At 38.5% G+C, this 21,584-nt stretch overlaps 1 protein-coding gene across 4 annotated transcripts in view; it reads right to left on the bottom strand.

Annotated features, from left to right (window-relative positions):
- The window catches only part of LOC134207899 (tau-tubulin kinase homolog Asator), a 181,327-nt gene that overhangs the window by 25,282 nt on the left and 134,461 nt on the right, over positions 1-21,584 (bottom strand). The window lies entirely within an intron of this gene.

Raw genomic sequence — 21,584 nt, 5'->3', positions numbered from 1 at the left:
AAAACTCTCGAGGAAAAAAATCCGACTCACATTCCGCACTTCGAGTAAACAAACAACCGAATCCAACTTCTTTTCCGGATTTGCATTCGAAAGTGAACCAGACGACGGACTAATTAAACTGAAATTAACAGAAGATTCCGATCAGCGAAGAAAGCCTCTCTTCGAGATCGATCTGGTTCAATAAATACAACATTTTTATCGGAACAACGGTCAAATGACCTCAAACAATGGTGTGCGGTATCATGGCCGGCGGCTACGGGATAGGTCAAGAAACTGGGGCGACCTTGTGCACAATGCGGCGATGGTCTACGGGCTTCCGAGATTCGTTGTCGTTGATGAGTGTGGGTGGATGGCGCAGCACGCATACCAGGAATGACAATATTATGAAACTAAGATGAACCTCCGATCTGTTTTCACAGGGTTCTTACTAATAATCCCCTTTCAGGAAAGCATGCGATCAAAATATTCTATCGGTGAAAATTTAAGAAAATTAGATTTCAAGATTTTGCAGGGGTTAGATATATAGGTTGAGATAAGAAAAAATTCTCGAAATTCAATTTAGCATAATTTTTCGTGAAATAACTTAGTGTTAACCAATTTGCTTGAAAAGGGTGGTATTCATCATCCCCATTATTTCCTATTGAAAATACGTCGGACTATGGGCTTGAAAGTTATGGCCAAAATAATAATGTATAGAAAAATTACTTTTTTGGCATCTATACTCATCCGATGTACTCGAAACAAATTGCGTTCGACATGAAATTTTAAAATGGGTATAAACGGATTCAAAAATAAGGACCTATTTACCTATCAGTGATATTTTGAACCTTTCTTGTATGCTTTCTAACTCTTACAAAGGCACGAGAACGGCATCATCACCGCTATGTGGAGAGCTTTACACATACCGAGACCCTGCAAATATATAATATTAGCTTTCGTATTTTGAAAACGATAACTACTAGAGCAAGAGGGAATACATTTAAAACACTTTAAAATCCAATACTTTCAACTGCAATGATCTATGGGTTGGGAAAGCTTTTCATATAATGGAAATAACCAGAAATAGTGACTCAACCATGTTCTACTAATATCTATCCGTTCTACGCATAATTGTCCCATGTACATACGAAATCTCAGCAAACATGGGACAGATATGCGTATGACGTATACCGCCGTCAATAACAACATGGTTGAGGTATTTATTATCCTTTCAACGCAATTCAGACCGATTTAGTCACAGCAACTTTCATATAGATTAGATTAGATTTTCAGGACTGTAAGACTCACTGACTAATCATTATCAGTTGCCAGGTGCCATAGAAAAGTGAAATCAGTAATTGCCAAATTTGTTACCAAATGAAAAAAAATATAAGCAACAACGATCATAACATTTCTGTTGTGAATGCAACTTGTGTTTAAAAAACATAAAATGGCATTCTTGTCGAATCTGGAATCGACTGATGGATAGTCAGATATAATTATTTTCTTGAAAATGTCTAAATAGTCATCGATTCGCATAACTATAAAGTTTAATATCCATATTAACATAATTCCGTTCCTTAGCAATTTGGTCATATTCCCTGAACCAATTGTCACAATTCCGGAGCACCGAAAACCTGTTACAGAGTGGCTATTGAATCTCACGGTCTAGAAAATCTCTACGTAGTCATCGTCTTAGGGGCAAGCCAAAGTAAATGCGATGCGACGCGACTCACATAAAAGAATAACAAGCATTATCAATGAGCTGTCAAATTGCACTGTCGCGTCGCATCGCTCATCGCGTTACTCTGGCTTGCCCCTTAAACAAAATCAAAAATACTATCTCAACCCATATTTGCATGGTTCCGATTGATTCCAAAACTAACCAATTCCCCAACATATTCTAAGAAAGTCAGTCCACATTAAGATCCTGAAAATCTCTATAATCATCGTCTTGAAAAACGACTTTCCATGATTTCGATTATCAATTCGTTCGTATTCCCTTAATCAATTTCACGGAAAAGACCATATATCTGAGAATTCCTTGCGGATTATGGACATATAGCTAGTGCTAGTTCCTGAAGAAGGCATAAACAATATTCAAAGCTTACGTCTCAAATAATGAAAAACATCAGTTGAATAAATGCATTTTCCACCAACCTCGGAATTCCGGAATATCTCCGCTATCTTCAGACCGATATGAATTTTCATCTGAGGTGAAACCTAGAAAACATTTAGCATCCAATGGTTTCATTTTTATCAAAAGTGAATTATTTTACGAAAAGTTATGCTAGTTTGAATTTCGACAATTTTCTTCCTATCTCAACCTTCATGTAGAATCTTAAAATCTAATTTTCTTAAATTTTCACCGATAGAATATTTTGATCGCATGCTTTCCTAAAAGGGGATGATACGTACTAGAACCCTGTTAAAACAGATCGGAGGTTCATCTTAGTTTCATAATATTGTCATTCCTGGTATGCGTGCGCAGGGCATTGTACCACGTGTTTGGCGTGGGCATTACGCATAAAATATCACAGTGGCCGGAGGCCAGGATTTATTTTGCCTTGCACCTAGACATGTGCGCCGCCGGTGGTTTTACTTACTTTAGTTTTCTTTGTTTTTTGATTTGTGCTATTAGGACAGTTGACTTATTTGGCAAACCAATTTAGCAAAATAATTAAATCCCTACTGTGAATGCTTTTCCAGTTTTTTGTCCAGTATAACTAATTTTTATTTTGAAATCAATTTTTGAATTAGAAAATTTGAAAATTACTTTAGGAATTCTTCCGACAATTTCTGACGAAATTTCTCCGAAAATTCCTTCAGAACTTCCATTACGGATTTCTTCAGAAAATTGTTTCAGGAATTCCTACGAAAATTTCGTTAGGAATCACTTCGGAGACTCCTTAAGGAATTCATTCGGAAGTTTCTTTAGCAATTCCTCCGGAAATCTCTTAAGGGAATCCACAAGAAATTCCATTAAGAGTTTAGCCAAAATTGTTTGACAACTCTTTAAATTGTTATATTGTTATGGTTTTATTGTTATGAAATTTCTTCGGCAATTATTTAATGAATTCCTTAAATAAATTCTTCCAGATATTACATAAGGGATTTCTTCGCAATTTCATTGAGGAATTCTTCGGAACTTCTTCCAGCAATTCCTTTGAAACATTCTCCGGAAATTATTCCAGAATTTATTCTTTCGAAAACGCCTTCTGAGTTCTTTCCAAAATTCTTTCAGTAATACCTTCGGATTTTTTTTGTGTTTGTTGTTTTTGAAAATTCAATTGGTAACTCTATCGGAAACTATTTCATTCTCTAATCAATTTTCAAATGATTTCCTGGAAGACTTTCCAAAAGAATTTCTGAAGAAATCTACTAAGGAAGCTCGGAGGCTTTCAAAAAAATACCTGGAGAAATATCCGAATGAATTCTTGGTATATTTTTTTAGATTATCTAAGGAAAAACAACTTGAGGGAAAATATATTAAGCTCTTTTAGTTGAATGTATTCAACCGTCTAAGACGAATTAAGTACTCTCCATTTAATTCCACCAATTATTATCGATATCTTTGCAGATACGTATTTCGAGTCGAGTCAAGTACGAGACACTGAAGACGACCACAGTTGTGGTCGAAATACGTATCTGCAAAGATATCGAAAATACTTGGTGGAATTAAATGGAGAGTACTTAATTCGTCTTAGACGGTTGAATCTTGAGGGGTTCTCAAATGATTTCTTGGAGGAGTTTTTGGAAAAATTCCCGGAGGGTTTGGTGCAGAAATTTCCAAATGAATTTTCTAAAGCATTTTTAGAAGAGAGTCTGAATGGATTTTCGAAAATTTGAACTTAAAGAGTTTTTGAAGGTATTTCTGAAAGATTTCCCAGAAAAAATCCTAAAGGAGGAATTAATAAAGGTTTTTTTCAGGTTTTTCCGGAGAAACAGTCAAAGAAATTTATGAAGAAATTCTTAATAGAATTCCAGAGGAAATGCCTACTGGTATTTCTGACCTCGATTTCTCAAGGAACTCCTTTGGAATTTTTCCCAGTAATTTATTCGCAATTTCTTCCAGGAATTTCCTTGGAGATTCGTTCGGTAATTCCCTCGGAAATTACCTCAAGAAGTTCTACAGAGTTTTCTTTCAGATTCTTTCGGTTATTCCTTAGAATTTCCCTCAGGAATTAGTTCGGAACTTCCTTCACGCGTTTCTTCAGAAATTTGTTCAGGAAAATCATTAAGGTATTCTTCCGAAAATTCCTTCAGAAATTCTTCTAAGAACTCTTTTGGAATTCCTTCCAAAGTTCTAGGACGAAATTTCCTTAAGAAATTCTGAACAAGTTCCTGAAGGAATATTCGAAGAAATTCCTGAAGGATTTTTCAAAGTAACTCCTGAAGGATCTTCCGACAGTCTTAGATTTCTCTGAAAATTCCTTTGAACATTCCGTCAAGACTTGGTTCAGAAATTCGGATATACCTTTTCCTGAAATTGTTTCAGAATTCCTCCAAATATTCTCTAAAACTTCCTTAAGAAATTAATTTACGGATTACTTCGAAATTTCTTTAAATTTTTAAAATTAGCTTAGGAATTTCTTCGAAAATAAATTTACGAATTCCTTCGAAAGATTCTTTTAGTGATTCCATCGGAATTTGTTTTTGGAGTTCCTCTAGGGGCTCCTTTGCAAGTGCCTTGACAATTTCTCCTGAAATTCCCATAGGAATTCTTTCAAAACTACCTCAGGCAATTTCTAGAGAACTTCTCCGGCTAATACTTTGAAAAATCCCCCAGTAAATTCTTTGGTAATTTTAGGAAGCTACCTACAGACGCTAACAAAACTAGCTCTGTACACATCGTTCATTCTTCCAGTCGCACTATACAACCATGAAGCATGGACGTTAAAAGATGCAGACTATCGAAAAGTGTTTGAACGGAAAATACTGCGCTCAATACTTGACGTCGTGAGGGAAAATGGTAAATGGCGCAGACGAATGAATGAATCACGAGTTGTAACAGAACATTGTACAAAAATGCAGACATAGGCAGGCTGATAAAATACGGCAGATTACAGTGGGCTGGACATGTAGTGCGTATGCTGGAAGAAAGACCAGCAAAATAACCTAAAGAGAACCAGGAAGAAAACTTCGGCGCCGGGGTAGACCCCGCAATCGCTGGCTTTGTGCAACCGAGAAAGATAAGCGTGCATCTGTTGTACAGGAAGACTGGCGACTGGAGACCCAAGAACGAGTGAGGCCCACAGCAGGTGAGCGAAGTAGCACTGCAAATTCTCTGAAAAAGAATATGCAGCTACTCAAACATTGCCCAATTGTATATGTAACTTAAAGAATAGTAGTACGAATTTTTCTGAAATTAGAAACATCTAAACATAGCTCAGCGGTCACGAAAAGTGAAGCAGGATTTATTGGAAAAATTTGTTTCATCAAAATCAGAGAATAACAAAATAGTGTTCATTTAAATAACATTTTGGAATCAGGTATTGATTGGTGTCGCCGGCAATTCACTATTTTGAATTTGATTGATGATCGGCAAACGTATTTTATTCCACTGAAATTAATTTTTATACGGACGATTGCTACCGTGTGAATCAAAACCGCGTGAATCCAAAAATCCGCATTAAAATTGATTTTTTCAGCCTTGTCGGTTCACGACGCCGCCAGAGCAAAAGTGACCACCACGCCGCCGCCGATGGCAACGGTGGCTACACGCGCACATGGGATGTATTCGCACACGATGGTCCTCAGGGTGTAGTCAAACTTGACCCCAATATTTTTCCTGCAAAGCCAACATCCTGGTAAACAGTTTTGCTGAAGAAAGTTTGTACCTATCTCTATTCTGTGATTTTACACAGCCAATTTAAAACGCTGGGCATATATGACTCATCCGTCCTGTAAGGGTTAAGGAATTAAGCTTAAAACAATGAATTTAGTTGACGAATTGATTTTACTAAAAAGCATGTCACATCAATAAAAATCACGTCATTGGTCTGAACAACACTCGGAAATTCGAATTTCCTAATGAATACTTAGCGTTTTCCGAGGTAAGCAATACAAAGCTCTTCAAAAAAAAATTCTATAGAAAAAATGTATGTACTTCACACCAGGACGTGTCCATTTTACCGCACCATGATCCAATTTCTTGAAAAATTATCAAAAAATGAATTTTGAAATAAATCATCAATTAAACCCGTACATAATCTTTGAACAAGAAGGCGAGGATCAAATGGAGGACGATTTGCGGACCCTCCGTCGACGTGCAGCCATGGACCGAGCTGAATGGAGAAAACTTTAATGCAATGCACAAGCCACTCCAGCCTTGGCCTGATAATAAAAATAAATAAACAATCTTTGAATAGACTAAGATTGAGATCGTCGAGAATCAAGCGGATTAGTTTAGCCGATTTCTGTTTCAAAAGCCTAAAAAGAATATATAGCTCAAACCGTGGCCAAATATGCTACGATTGAGCACATTTAGCGTAATAAATCTTCATATATTACAGTTTCAACCAGAATGTCCGCAATATCTCATTTAAACCAGCGAAAGTCTCGAGCGTAATGGATAAAATGTCAACACCATTGTTCCTATCAGGTGGATGTTTTTTCAGCCCACTTGGGACGAGTGATTATTGATTTCAAACAAACGAAAGATAAAGTTGGATTGCTGTTTACATTACAAGCCGTTTTGCTTGCGTTAAATAAAGGCAGCAGGCAAACAAATGGAGAAAATCGAAACATCTTATTGAGCGTGTAGTATATTCTAATTGGCTACATGTAAGGGGCCGTACACTAATTACGTAAGAATTTTGACGTAAGCTACGTCTAAGGGGAAGACTCAGATACAAGGTGTAAAACGGAAATTTCTAAATTCGAGACCGTCACGAAATTAGGATAGATTTCAAACGCTAATAGCGTCTTTATCTTTCGATGGATTTTCGACATTTGGTTATCAATTCATTCGGAAACTCTCCAGCAATTTGCCAATTCTATTAATACTATTGATTATCAACATTAAACTATTGAAAATGTTATTTCTTTTCAAACTGGGAGAAAAATTCAGAAATAATCAATCTCGTTCATAAGTCCCCAACACGGACATCAGATTGCAGTAAGGTATGGGCCTTTTGATCCACTGCTTCGTTTTTCCTGTGTATGAAAAGCCCCGTGTTTCGCGTGCTCGCGACATTTTCATTCTGGATTTCATGCAAAGCGGACCAAGGCGTCCAGAAGCGGTCTCAGCGACAACGGCTGTGGTGGTGCGGATGAAATTTTTTCGTTCGATGGTGGTGGCGGTCGTGGCAACAGCAGTACATCTTTTCATCCGTGTTACAAGCAGCAGTTTTGGATCTGGTAATTAACGGCGTGCGTAGAGCCGAATCATCGGATGGCTGTCGCGCAGTCCAGTAGTTGTTGTTGGTGAGACACATAAGTGGGAATGAATCGGTTCTTTTCAGAACCACCATTATATTTGGGAGGAAGGTTAAATTGAAATAATGTGTCTACAGTGCAACCGCTAGGAACCAGAAAATTTATCAGTGGGATATTCTAGCGTGATTCTGAGCTCAATTATATGATGTTTGTCTAGCACTTAACCACTCTTCTTGCTGTGGACTTTATTGTGAACAATGCTTCAGTGCGCTAGGCATTTCATTTGAAATGTCGCGGAGAGCGGTCCTAGCATCGTCGGAGTTGCTGAGCAAATTATATTCGTGGAGTGGATCGTGTGCTCGTCGTCAACAGCTGTTTGTGATTCGAAATATGCATCATTTGGAATTAAACGGTTCTTCTCAGGGCCACCATTTTATACAAAGGAAGATTGAGGCGAGGCGAATATTATTCAAAGGGCAAATTAACCGCTTGGCGACGCCATAATGTATGGATCAGTGGCAGCCAAGTGAAATTTTCTCAAGATTCTTAATTGGATTTGTTGCAGTTTGTGATTGGGAAGGCACATTATTAACCGTTAAACCGAGACGATTTTTTTCTAAAGTGCAAATTATAATCGCTTGGCGACAGCAGAATGTTGCCGTCGGTAGTAGAATCACGAGCGCGTGTCAGAAGGAGAAGCTGCAAATATGTATTCGCATGGATGAAAATAAAACCTGAAGCAAGTAGCAGACTATCACTTGACTGCTACTGCTATCCACGCGAATAATTTTCGGCAGCGTCTTTCTCTGACGCGAGCTCGTGATTCTGCTACCAATGGAAAACAATCTTCCATCACCAAGCAATTAAGTTTAACTTTGGTAGCCAATCGTTAGTACTTCGGACAAGAAAATTTAATCTGAGCGCTGCTGATGTTGATGACGACGACCGCACGTCCCACACCATCAGTGAGAAAAAGATTCCGGTAGGAGCTCCGCCGATGCCGATGGTGGGACTACGATCTGCTTTTCTCGAACGAAAGAGCTGGTTTCTTGTAATCAATAAAGTTGAACCTGTAGCCACGCCTTTAGTGAGTGTGTGACGGGTACACAATATTTGCAGTCGTACCGGACAACAAAGAGGCGGGACTAAGGGGCCATCTTTATTGATTATAAGAAAACTGCTTTCCCCCGCGCGCGCGGCATTTCATTTGAAGTATCGCGGAGAGCGATCCCAGCATCGGTAGAAATGTAGCAAATTAATCGATTACTTCGATTAATCGATTATCCGTTGTGATATTCGATTAATTTTGAATCGATTACTTCCCAACGATTAATCGATTCAATAATCGACAAGAATCGAGAGTAATCGATTAGTTACCAATCGATTAATCGGGATTTTACGACATCTCTAAGCATCGGCTGAGTTGCTGAGCAAATTTTGTTCCAAATACATATGGGATATCTTGTCTTGTCTTAGCACATGCACAGCCAGTATTGAAAATCATCCTGGAAATGTCGGTTGTATTCCCGAGCATTTTCTTGTCTGCATTAATATTTGCAGCATAACTCCCCGGCAATCAGATAATTTAGTAATAAATAACGTGATTAATGAAGAGTTTTGAATCTACGTAAGGAAGAAACGGGGACAGCCGTACCAACCGTTTCACATTCAAGGGGAAATATGATTGATGAATCGTTGGGAGTGACTTTGCTAAGAAGATTAATGTACACTCCTTGGGTCCTCGACGTCTTGAGATGGGACACAGTTTTTAGTCTAGTGCTCTGACTTATCCACTGATGGGCAAAAGTATTCGCATAAATTCAGATAGATTACTATGAAGTATTGAAGTACATGACGAATACTTCTGTACATCAGTGTACATATAGGTCTAGGTTTAGCGCCTAACGCCATTACTCGCTCTCTGGAACAAGAAAAAGCAAAAGAAACAAAAGGGATGAAAATTTCGATGTCCGAGAAAACGGTTCAAACATCAATGATTTTCATCTTGGTGCATAAACCTCTCGACCATCTGTTTCTTCCGGAGTAGCTTGTATATATTCCTGTAGACAGCTTTTTAAGTTCTTTTCGTTGGAACCGTACAGTTTCACAACACATACCGGACATGCACTTTGATTTGAATCGTTCGTTTTGAAGATTTATAATTAAATATTTTCACAAATTGGAGGACTTGAACAAATATTTGACAAGAGGATTTTTTTTTCGTCCACTCTATTCCAAATACATATGGGATATTGGAAAAATCGGTTCTTCTCAGGGCCTCCATTCTATACAAAGGAAGACTTAGGCGAGGCGAATTTTTTCAAAGTGCAAATTAACCGCTTGGCGACGCACTTTATGGCGTCCGTAGCAGAATCACAAGTGCGCGTCGGAGCTTCCACACTGATATTCTTTCCTCCCCCTTCATACGGGAGCTTGACAGAAGGAAGGTCGTGTGATATGTGCCATCACAAATATTGCCCTCCGCTCGCTTTCAAATCGACTTCTATAAAAACATTCTTCATGCCTGCCGTATCCTAACAGAATTATCAATTCTATACTTTCGCCTCTAATTCTATCATGAACATGTACGTCTAAGTTTGGAAGATGATATTAGCATTTCCATATCACTGTTTTACGTAGTTTACGTCGGGCGGTCGTGTCTTATACACAACCCTTATGATTTTTCTAAAAGAAATAACGGGTACCGTTCACGCATTTTGCCTTTCCAAGGCATATAATGATTCAAATTTGTGAAATGAATTAAAAAATTGAAAATAATTTTTTTTCCGATTTTGTCACATACCCTGTTTTATCACCCCAAAATTCACCATGGGGGTGATAAAATCGGGATATTACTGTATTAATGTTTTGGTTCCAAACAAAAATGTTTATTAAAAATATCCTTCTGGAAATTATTTTTTGCGGACTATTTTAAAACATTTACATGTAATACGTCAAACTTTCCTGATTTCAAATGGATATCAACACCATTGCTGAATGTGTATCATTTAATTACCAATGTCTGCTGCGAATGAAAATAATTATTTCTAATCAATTTCTATATTCAACTAACGAAAGAAACCCTTTAAGAGAGGTGTTTATTGAGTATTTTGCACTTCATTAGACTCCTGCGGTGAAATTATTTGCTCAGTTGTGATCCCTCAGCTCAATACAAAACGCGTGCTTACTTGGATTTTTCTAGGGCTGGTTTGGTTAGTTCCGAGTATCCTCTGTCAAATTTCGTGAAATGCTTGATTTTTGTAAGTCGTATTGAGCATTTCCGATAGTGCTAAGAAAACATCTTAGTTAAACGAAAAAGAGCCTTGAAATACATTAATTGAAACAACAATTTTAGAAAAGCAGATACCTTTTCTTAGCTCACGACCTGGCTGAGAAATTCATATTATTCTGAATAAAGGCTATTTTCGCCCGATTAGGATGCCTGCCTGTGGCTTTGAATCGAACATTTGTGGAGATGCAGCCGGTGGAGATTGTCAAGGAAGAGTTCAATTGTAGCTTAGTGAAAGCCATTTAGGTAAGGATCAGAAAATAACAGATATTCGCCTATGCTGACAGCGGATGTCAACTCCTCAATTATCACCAACGATAATTTCACAGATTACTATGATGAGGAAACATGACCCGTAACTAACAATTTTCGCAAAAGTCTAAATATTGAAGGGATCAGCAATAAAATGTCACAATGAACTATTTGCAGCACCGCACTCTAGATCAATTTCCGTTCGTTTGTTTTGTTTTCCTCAACAGCTGACCCAAAATAGTATTCTAATAATTTTTTGCATTTCCCCGTTATATTCAACAAAACCTGCGGTTCCCAAAACGAATCGATTAGGAAAACAAATCTTGCAAATCGGTCAACCCGTTCGCAAGGTTAATCGTCAGGAAGGAAATCTCAACTCATTTTTATTATATAGATTGGGTAATTGATTTTTTTTTGCTAAGGAATCATAACTGTTAAGTTGAGGATTATTAAACCAATCACTCTCCCTGGATGAGCAGACTAAATCTCTCTGGGCTAATTTTATTATTCTTCATCCACCACCGCTGCCCTCGCAGCCTCTAGCCGTGAGCTCCGAGCGAGGCAATTGCATCGATCGCAACTGACACCACTGCATCCGACCATCATCAAGCATAGAACGGCAAAAAAAATGCGCCCTCTTCTTTCATGCACACTCGCAGACCCACCGGGAGCTCTTCTGCTAGCGACTGGATTCTGTGTAGGTAGAAAAGTGCGAGAAACAATGGTGGAGCGAAAAGCACGTCAGTACGCACTGCTGTCACAAACTGTAATGACTCGTGTGACTCGCACACGGAAGGTTCTGCTTCTTTTATGCACAAAGCAAATATTGCGGTAGATCCGAAGGCACGTGGCAATGCATTCTGATGTCCGTGTTAGGAATGCACGAGATTGATTAAATATGAAATTTTTGTTGACCTTGAAAAGATTTGAAATTTTCAATAGCTTATCGTTAAAAATCTTAAGTTTCAATGAAGTTGGCAAATTGCTGGAGAGTGTCCGAATCGATTGATATATGAATCCTAAAAATCCATCGAAAGATAAAGGCGCTAGTAACGTTCGAAATCTTCCCTTTCAGCGTAACGCTCTCGATTTCCAAAAAACTAAATGACACTCAGTATAGTAAAGAAAGACGTAAGTCCTACGTCAAAAATCTACCTCGCGTTGCAGAAATTTGTTTAACCAGTGTGCAATCGATCGTATTGATGCTAATCACGCCAGCTAGGGTTGGAGAACGCGAAGTGATAAAACTAATGTCTGCATCGAAGAGCACAAAGTTATTTAGTGCGGAATCGATAGTGTTGTAAAAGCTTATTAAACGAAGCACATTGATCTTGCGTTAGATTGATTTGAAACACAGTTTTCGTCTACTTGTTTTCAAAATAACTTCGTTTACAATAAATATTTAGTCGTTTACCAAGGGGCTTCACATGAATTACCTTCTCAACTAACTAACGATTCCTTTCCCGTAGCGCTCAGGGAGATGCAGAGCATTCCTCGGTCTCTTATAACAATGAGTGTCAAACTAGTTTTCCGCTCCTAATCCTTAATTGACATTAAGGAGCATCGTTAGGTATTGGTCAAGAATTGGAAACTCCGAAGCAAGTATACAATGAAAATAACTTTTTTTTAGTGATAATTAATAAATTAATAATTTCATTTCATTTCCCAAGAATATTATTTAATTGGTGAGCTGTGCATATTTTCTGTGTCTCGGCCAATCATGATTAGCAACTATGATGTGTACAGTTAATCAAGCTAAGCTCTTCTTTGACTATTTGCACAATGTATAAGGAACATTGCAGATTTGTGGGCATTTCTAGATCTTCGCATGGAATTTACAAAAAAGAATCCAGAACGAGTTGAAAGATCATTAAAATTGATGAAAGCTGAAAGCTTTCAGCTCATACTGACCATAACAGCTGTTCTCATATGTCAACGACACACAGATAATAGCTCAATTCGGCGAGCTGATTGTATATAAGAGACTATGGGTCTGTGAAATTCAATCTGAAGTACATATCTTTATGCTATTTAGAAAGGTGAACAGGATGTGGACGAATGAGAAAGAATAAGTTTTGGCTGTTACGCCCTTTTCAAATGTTGGTCTAGTAATATCAATTCTCAATCTGCGTATACGATACGCCTGGCAGATGTGAATACATAATTGAGTATCCCATTAAATAAAAACCCAGATAAATCCAGCTAGCGGTGACGATGCCTTTCTCGATTCAATCTTTTGGCCTTAGTGTGATACACATCATAAATAATTGCCTACATTGCGGCTCTTGCCAACGCTGTAAGGCAAACAACCAACCAACCATTCAACACACCATTTTCTTCATAACTTTTGAACGCAATGACCGATCGTGATTATATTCAATAGTAATCAACTAGGGTTTGTCACCCATCTTATGCAAATTGTTGCGAGAAAATCGGTTAAGAATTACTATATGGAAAAGTTGCTAATGTTTTTCGGTTATCGTGTGCACACACACACATACACACGGACAGACAGACATTTGTTCAGCTCGACGAGCTGAGTCGATTGATACATAACATCATGGGTTTCCGAGACTTTTATAAAAAGTTCGATTTTGGAGTGAAATGATAGCCTTTTAGTACAACTTTGTTGTACGAAAAGGCGGACAAGACAATATGTAGTATGCTTCAGCATAATTACATAGTTCTTAAGTGAACTAAGGTTTTAAACGAAATTTGAATCCGTATATGAAAAATCCCACAATTTCTATATTTTTATATCTTCTTCTTCTTATTGGCATTACATCCCCACACTGGGATAAAGCCGCCTCGCGGCTTAGTGTTCATTAAGCACTTCCACAGTTATTAACTGCGAGGTCTCTAAGCCAAGTTACTATTTTTGCATTCGTATATCATGAGGCTAACACGATGATACTTTTATGCCCAGGGAAGTCGAGACAATTTCCAATCCGAAAATTGTCTAGACCGGCACCGGGAATCGAACCCAGCCACTGTCAGCATGGTCTTGCTTTCTAGCCGCGCGTCTTACCGCACGGCTAAGGAGGGCCGATATAAAACTGATATAAAAATGATCAGATTCGGGATCACACGCTCCACGATGAATTCCTTTGAAAGCGGCACAAGTGCTGGGTGCGGCGAGAATGCGGCGATTTATCACAGACTGTCTCTTCTGTTATTATAACGCTATTGGTCGCAAAACAGTTATTTGACTTCGAGTGAAAGTGAAATCAGAATTGCGTACATAATGTAAAACCAATTTAACAAAAATTCCGCGGAAAAAAAATTAAAATTTCGTTTCGTTTCGAAAAATTTCGAAATAAATGAACCTTGATTTCGTATCGTTTCGAAGTCTCGAAAGTAAATCTATATTTCGTTTCGTTTCGATCCGAATCAACATAGACATTTCAAATTTCGTTTCGTTTCGTTTCGTTCGGAAAAAGTGTGTTATCGCATACCCTTAGTACCAACCAACAAATAGGTTGAGAACCGCTGCTCTAATCGATTCTTCAATCGAAACACAACCGTATTACGTTGTGCTTACCAATGAAATTGATGTTTCAGAGTTGTGAGATATTAGATGGAGTTGGGAGGGTGTATCTGAATAATGAAGTGGTAGCCAATTAGTCATAAGCAAGGGAACTATTAGTCGTTTGCGTCTATTACTTCTACCTTCAACAGTTGTTACCCAGTTGACGCGCCTTTCTCCAAACAAACCATCCCGTGGAAAGCTTGAGCTTGACAAGTATGGCAAAGTTCAATCTGTTGGATTATGCTGCTATTTAGAAGGAGATTCTCAAAATCTCTTTTTCCCGTGGGTTTCGTGTAAGTGTCTGCTTTGTTGAATTCAAAATGATATTGAAATTTGACCTTACTGTTAAGTACATACATACGTACATACATACAATTTTTTAATAAACAAGTGCTTTCTGTGGAAAGAGCACTTTAGCAAATTGAAAACAAACTGTGAAAAGATATCATGAAATTCTAGTGAAGTAGAAAAAGTTTTGGATGAACTCTTCATAGAGACATTAGAGGAGTTCCTAACAAATAAAACCACTCTCAAGTGCTGACTGAATGAGTTATCTTCAATTATTCACCATAAATTGATTCCACTTTTCTTCACACACTCTCCGCTTTGCGGGGTATCAGATCAGACAAAAATAAAATAAAAATGTGTAATAGACGGATTCAATCAAGCATCATAATCGAAGAGAAGAAACGGCCTGGGAGGGGAAAAACTGCGACAACCGGGCGAGTGAGACATCAGCGTCAACGTCGTCTTCGATGGATTCCCTTCCATCGTGGGTGGTTTGCTATCACAAAAGCGAGACGATGATGATACACACTCACTCAGCAGTAACAATTCGGACAAAGTTGGTTTGCGCTAAACGTTGCGTACCGGATGGTCGTTCCCGTGGATTTATAAATAAAGCGGCGAGTTATTGCTTGCTCATCGGACAAGATATTGCACCGTCCGACTAATGATTCGGTGGTGGCAGCATTATCATTCTCAACTACTTGTCGGAATCCGGATCTGCCTTGTCTATTTCAGTTCGGTTTGTTTGTTTGCTTATTACGGTGACAGAAATAGTACGGAATGGAAATCGATATCAGATCGACTTTGTCACGCTCCAACTAATGATGGATTTCGGAATTTTCATCACAGACCAATAAATTGTGTCGTCGGATTTAGTTACATCAGATGTTAGTATGAAAAATATTTAGAATTTCCACCGCAAGATCTTCACAAATTTTCACTAGTTAATGCTATCAGGTCTGGAACGAATCCGAGTTTCCACATCTTCGAGCTTGCAAGGTAATATTCTTAACGTACATACAGAAAAAATTAAAAAATGAAATAAAGGACGGAAAGAAGGAAAATTAACAAGGTAAAAATTGTCGCCTCATAATCAAGTATCAATCCTGGACATTAAGAATTGTGTCTTAAACGTTGCTCACAACTAGTGTCAACATCAAATTACCATAACTGATTTGTGGCTAGAGTAGAAACCTGGATTCTAACTGAACTGTGAGTTTGTGGCATTGTGGGTAATTTCCTGAAAAATCATCAAACTCGTTTTATTTGCAATAGCAGTAAGAAACTTGTTTTATGTATTAAACAAATAGAAGCGGATGAACTATGATAATCTTTTCCATACTTTGTATCCAAGATATATATACACTTAAATTATTTTATAGACCTCAGCAAACGTTTTGCAGAGATATCGGGAAATTGATATCGGTAACAATTAACGTAATCTCGGTAATTTTTTTCCTCATCTGGCAGTTGCCCACTATAGGAAATTTGCCATTGCTAAACCAGGGTTGATCAAGAAGTGAAAAGTAAAAAAATAAAGTAAGAAGTGACATGTCGACCAAACGACGTTCTGGGCCAAATGGCCCGTTCATTTATAAAACAATGTTTGTTTACACAATACAAGTTACACCCAAATCGCAAATCAATTCCCAAATTTTCGGCCACTTGGTCGAAAAAAATGATTGGCCGAAATGTTTTCTTGGCTGAAGATGTCATTAGGCCGAACGGGTCATACGGTCGCAAATGTTGTTTGGCATCTCCAACACGGACATCAGATTGATGTAAGTCACAGGCCTTTGGACCACTGCTTCGTTTCCCCTATGTAGAAAAAGACCCGTGTTTCGTGCACGTGCGTCCAAATGCAGCCCCAGCGACAACTCCCTAGCAGCATGCGTGCTCCACATAGGTTACGACAACTCATATGTGACCAGATTTAGTCACTATAAAGTTCCTGCAATGTTTTTTCCTGACATGTGCTGCTCGGGCTGCTATCGCAGCGGTGGAAGGGCGAACTATCAAATGGCGATCACGCGGTCGAGTAGTTGCTGTTAATGAGGCACATAGTTCAAAATAAAACGGTTCTTTTCAGGACCATCATCATATTTGGAAAGAGGATAAAGTTGGGATGTCTTTTCCAAAGTGCAACCACTGGTGACTTACAAATCTACCAGTGAAATATTTTTGCGTGATTCGGTGTTCGGTTATGTGTAATCAGTGACTCAAAATGCGTATTGTTGCGAAGTAAACGAGTGGAAGTTAATTTTGGACTTTCTTTTTAAAAGCGGTAGCGGAAGGCGTCAGTGTCGGTCCGAGCAGCGGCCATTGACGGGTGGTTGCTGCAGCGATTGGAAATAAAATCGGTTCCGAGTTGAATTTTATTCAAAGTGCAAAGCATAATCGCTTGGCGGCGACACAAAGCAGCCATCGGCAGCCGAATCTCATGCACCTGTCGGAAGGAGACGATTCGAAGACTTATTCGCATGATGACTGAAGAAAAATCGATGGCGTCAGTATCGGTCCTAACGACGGCCGTCCTTAAGTGTGTATTCCCTATGGAGAATGCGTCCGAAAATGTATTCATAAGAGAAGGTTGATCCGACATAAATTTCCTTCAAAGTACGAAAATAAATCGCTTGGCAACGGCAGAGTATTGCCGTCGATAGAAGAATCTCAAGGGCGTGTCAGAAAAAGACGCTTCAATGTACTTATTCGTTCGGTGACTGAAGAAATTTTTTCGATGTCAGCAATTGATTACTGCAGATTTTTTTTTTGATTTTATTTCAACTGTTACGTCTGTTTGTCTGTGGTGGAGCGGTGAATCATTGGATGAAGGTCGCGACAGTCCTTAACGGAAGCAGTTCTTTGAGAGCACATTATCGAAAATAAATCGGTTATTGTCAGAACCAACAATATATTCGTTTTAAAAAAATACAGGAACGCCGTCTTCGACCAGAGGTCGTACAGACTGAACACTTAACACCTAGCAGGAGATAACGGACAGGGCACATGACACCAGGAGACCAGTGAAGATTTTTTTCTATCACGAAAAGTTTACTGCTTACCGGGGCGGGAATCGAACCCACACTCCATAGCACATGCGCCTAGAAGATTGACGTCGCTAACCGCACGGCCATGAAGCCCACAAAAGGCTGTACTGTGACTTTAGTAAGTTCATGATCAGTAAAATTTATATTTTTATATGATATTACCAATATTGGGCCCTCCTTAGCCGTGCGGTAAGACGCGCGGCTACAAAGCAAGACCATGCTGAGGGTGGCTGGGTTCGATTCCCGGTGCCGGTCTAGGCAATTTTCGGATTGGAAAGTCGAAACAATTGACTTCCCTGGGCATGCAAGTATCATCGTATTAGCCTCATGATATACGAATGCAAAAATGGTAACCTGGCTTAGAAACCTCGCAGTTAATAACTGTGGAAGTGCTAAATGAATACTAAGCTGCGAGGCGGCTCTGTCCCAGTGTGGGGATGTAATGCCAATAAGAAGAAGATTACCAATATTGAAGGTAGCATATTTCTTTCGGGTACTTATTCAAAAGGACGTATGTGATTTTGTAAACAAAGATTCAAACGTCAATATGTCCAATCTGATAGCCCTCCCACGCAAACCGTCACCACAGACAGGTAGGGGAAGCCTTTGGCTACCTGTTGGTGGTGTTGGTTTGCATGGGAGTGCCATCAGATTGGACAAAAAGACGTTTGAATATTTGTTTACAAAATCACATACGTCCTTTTGAATAAGTACCCGAGATTTATCGATTTAGCTGTCGCCCCCAAAAGTCAAAATTGGTTCGCAAGATTCTGATTTTGTTGCGCTTAGCGATTAGAACCATTGGAACGACAATTTTATACAGGAAAAAGATGATCCGAGACGAGTTTTCGTCGAAATAAAAAAAAAACATATTCGCTTGGCGACGGTTGAAAATTGGCGTCAGTAACGGAATCACAAACGTGCGTCGGAGGAAGACGCTGCAATAAATTTATTCGCATGGATGGCAACGTAGTTGTAGAGGTGGTAGTGTAATACGTTACAAAAAAATATCCTTTTTCAAATGTTAGTCTAAACGCATAAAATTAGGCTAATTTGAGCGTGTAGGCTCTGGGCTGAACACCAATCAATCAGTTTTGAAACGATTTTGTAGACGACGGACGTGTGCTGTCCTGAAGTCACGACAATGTCGCGGTCGGTTCGTGGACTGTTCGCTCCCAACAGCAATGTATTGCTCGGCCAATTTGTTTAGTGTGAAGGTACCGGAGGTAATTCATGATATGAAGAGGATTAAACAACAATCTCATTTTGAAACATAAATATATGAAATGAAATCAAAATAAACATAAACTTAACCCAAGAAGGTATAACCAATATAAGATAATATTGATTGTTGAAATATGGATATGTTGAGCCTGGAAAACTCAACCCAAGACGGCATAGCCAAGAACAGACTTTGTTAATTATTGACAAAGGGAAAATTTAAAGCATGATCTGAGAAGATAGATGTGAAATATATTTTGATTTCGATGCTGGAATGTTTTTTTGAGCCTTAAAAACTCAACTCAAAGAAGCATAACCAAAATCGGCCTTAGTTCATTATTGACGAGTAGAAAATTTTAGGCATGGTGTGCAAAATGAAGGATGTGAAATATATTTTCCGATTTTGATACTGGAAAGATTTTGAGCCTGGAAAACTGAAACCAAAAAGGCACAACCAAGATCAGCCTTTATCAGAGCCGTAGCGTGTGCTCCCAACGCCCAATAAAATACGCTAATTTTATATTCGGAGAACAATTTGAATCTTAGCAAAAAGAAGATACTTTTTTTTTATTTGTATTTTCATGCACATATTTGGAGCATGCAAATGAACGAAACATCTTATTGTTGTTTCAAATCAAAAATAATTGAAACTTTCAGTCAAATTTAAAGCAATATTGAATGCTAATTCATTAGCTGCGATTTTACACGTCGAGGGATTTTCAAAACGATTTTCTGTGGTGGAAAATGCTCTTAAATTTGTTTTGAACTTTTTCGCTAGGTTTTGGAAGTTTGGAAAGGAACTTTTCAGAGTTTCCGGAGACGAGCCAGCCTAGGGCTGAAAGTCTCCTCAATAAAGACAATAAAAAAAAACTTCAGAGCAGCGTTGAAAGATCATTAAGAAATTTTTTTACTGTCATCTCAAAAGTATCGCTAAAGTATCGGCATCTCTATCGGACCTATTCGGAATAAGAAAAATCTACATCTAGTGACTCTGACGATTATTTGGAACCACTACTGGACCTGATTCGATTGATAAAATCCCACTCTCCCAATCCCACATTGGACTTAGTCCATTGAAAGCCGGAATCGCCTTAGCAGCTTAGGACCAAGAAAATTCAACTCTGGAGTAAGTCGTTGGATGGTTTGGAGACACCACTGGACCTAGTTGGGTCAAAGAAATTCAGATCTGAATTAGGATATCGATGTTCGGAATCGCAATCGGACCTAGAAGGATAAAAAAAAATTGAATCTGACTAGTTTGGTCAGTCAGTAGTTTGAAGGAACTTACGGACTTATTTGGGTCAATTAAAACCAAACATGGAATTTGAATGGCTGTTAGACCTTGTTGAATCAAGTGGATTTGTTGGTTCGTGGGAAAAAGCAATCAAGAATCAAGGAAAATTCTGGATTGGGTCTTTTGATGGTTTGGAAGCACTTCAAGACAAAATTTTTAAAACGACTTATCTGCTTTTGTAAACAAAGATTCAAACGACGATTTGACGAATCTGATAGCTCTCCCACACAAACCAACGCCATCAACAGGTAGCGGAAACCTTCACCTACCTATTGGTGGTGTTGGTTTGCGTGGGAGTGCTATCAGATTCGTTAAATCGTCGTTTGAATCTTTGTTCACAAAAGCAGATAAGTCGTTTTGAAAATTTTGTCTTGACTTATGCACATAGTTGGGTCAACAAAATGCAACTCTGATGTGGTTTGGTCGATGGTCGAAAGCGCCATTGGAAGCAGGAGGGTAAAGAAAAAAATCCAACTCTGGATTTGATTGAAACATATTAAAGAAAAGAAGGAAATTCCGCAATAAACACAAATAGACATTACGGATATTCTCTGCAATCAATTATTGCCCCACTTACTATTCTAACAAAGCAAATACTTTCCACAAACCCCTAACCGTTATTCCTGGTATCACTCATAGAAGCAAAAGGCCCTTCGGAATTTGGTCAATCGATTGGTAATGGATGTAGTCCTCGAAGGTAACCACACGGAAATGCATAGCAATTCCCGAATCACGAATGTTTTAGATTTTTCCCGACGTTTCGACTCTATTTCGAGTATTCTCCAAGCGGAGAATTCTACAAACGATCTTATAGAATTCCAACCTTGAAGAAGAAGATTCCCCCTCCATTGCTTAGGAAGAAAAAAAACACACACGCACACACACGCACACACACACACATACACACAGACATCACCTCAATTCGTCGAGCTGAGTCGATCGGTGTATAACACTATCGAGCTCCTTCTATAAAAAGTTTGGTTTTGGAGCGATCATATAGCCTTTACGTATACTTAATATACGAGAAAGGCAAAAACTTATACATTGCATTGGCCACATACATGCCCAAACTTATACTTTTCATTAGCTTAAGAACTTTATAAGCTATTTAGTATGACATCATTCATTAGGTGGCATAATTAATTGCATTTGTATTTTCGAATGGTTTTTTGCCATTATTTTCTTTACGTGTAGATATCAAACATATGCAAATATTATAATAGTTCATCGGATTCTATTCGTATACTGCAACAAGATGCTTAGCGCTAACTAATTGCGAACAAAACGAGTTTCTGAATTACCTCA

This window comes from Armigeres subalbatus, chromosome 1, assembly GCF_024139115.2.
Source record: "Armigeres subalbatus isolate Guangzhou_Male chromosome 1, GZ_Asu_2, whole genome shotgun sequence".
NCBI lineage: Eukaryota > Metazoa > Arthropoda > Insecta > Diptera > Culicidae > Armigeres > Armigeres subalbatus.
Note: the sequence above shows the minus strand (reverse complement) of the source record. Positions and strands in the feature narration are given on the sequence as shown.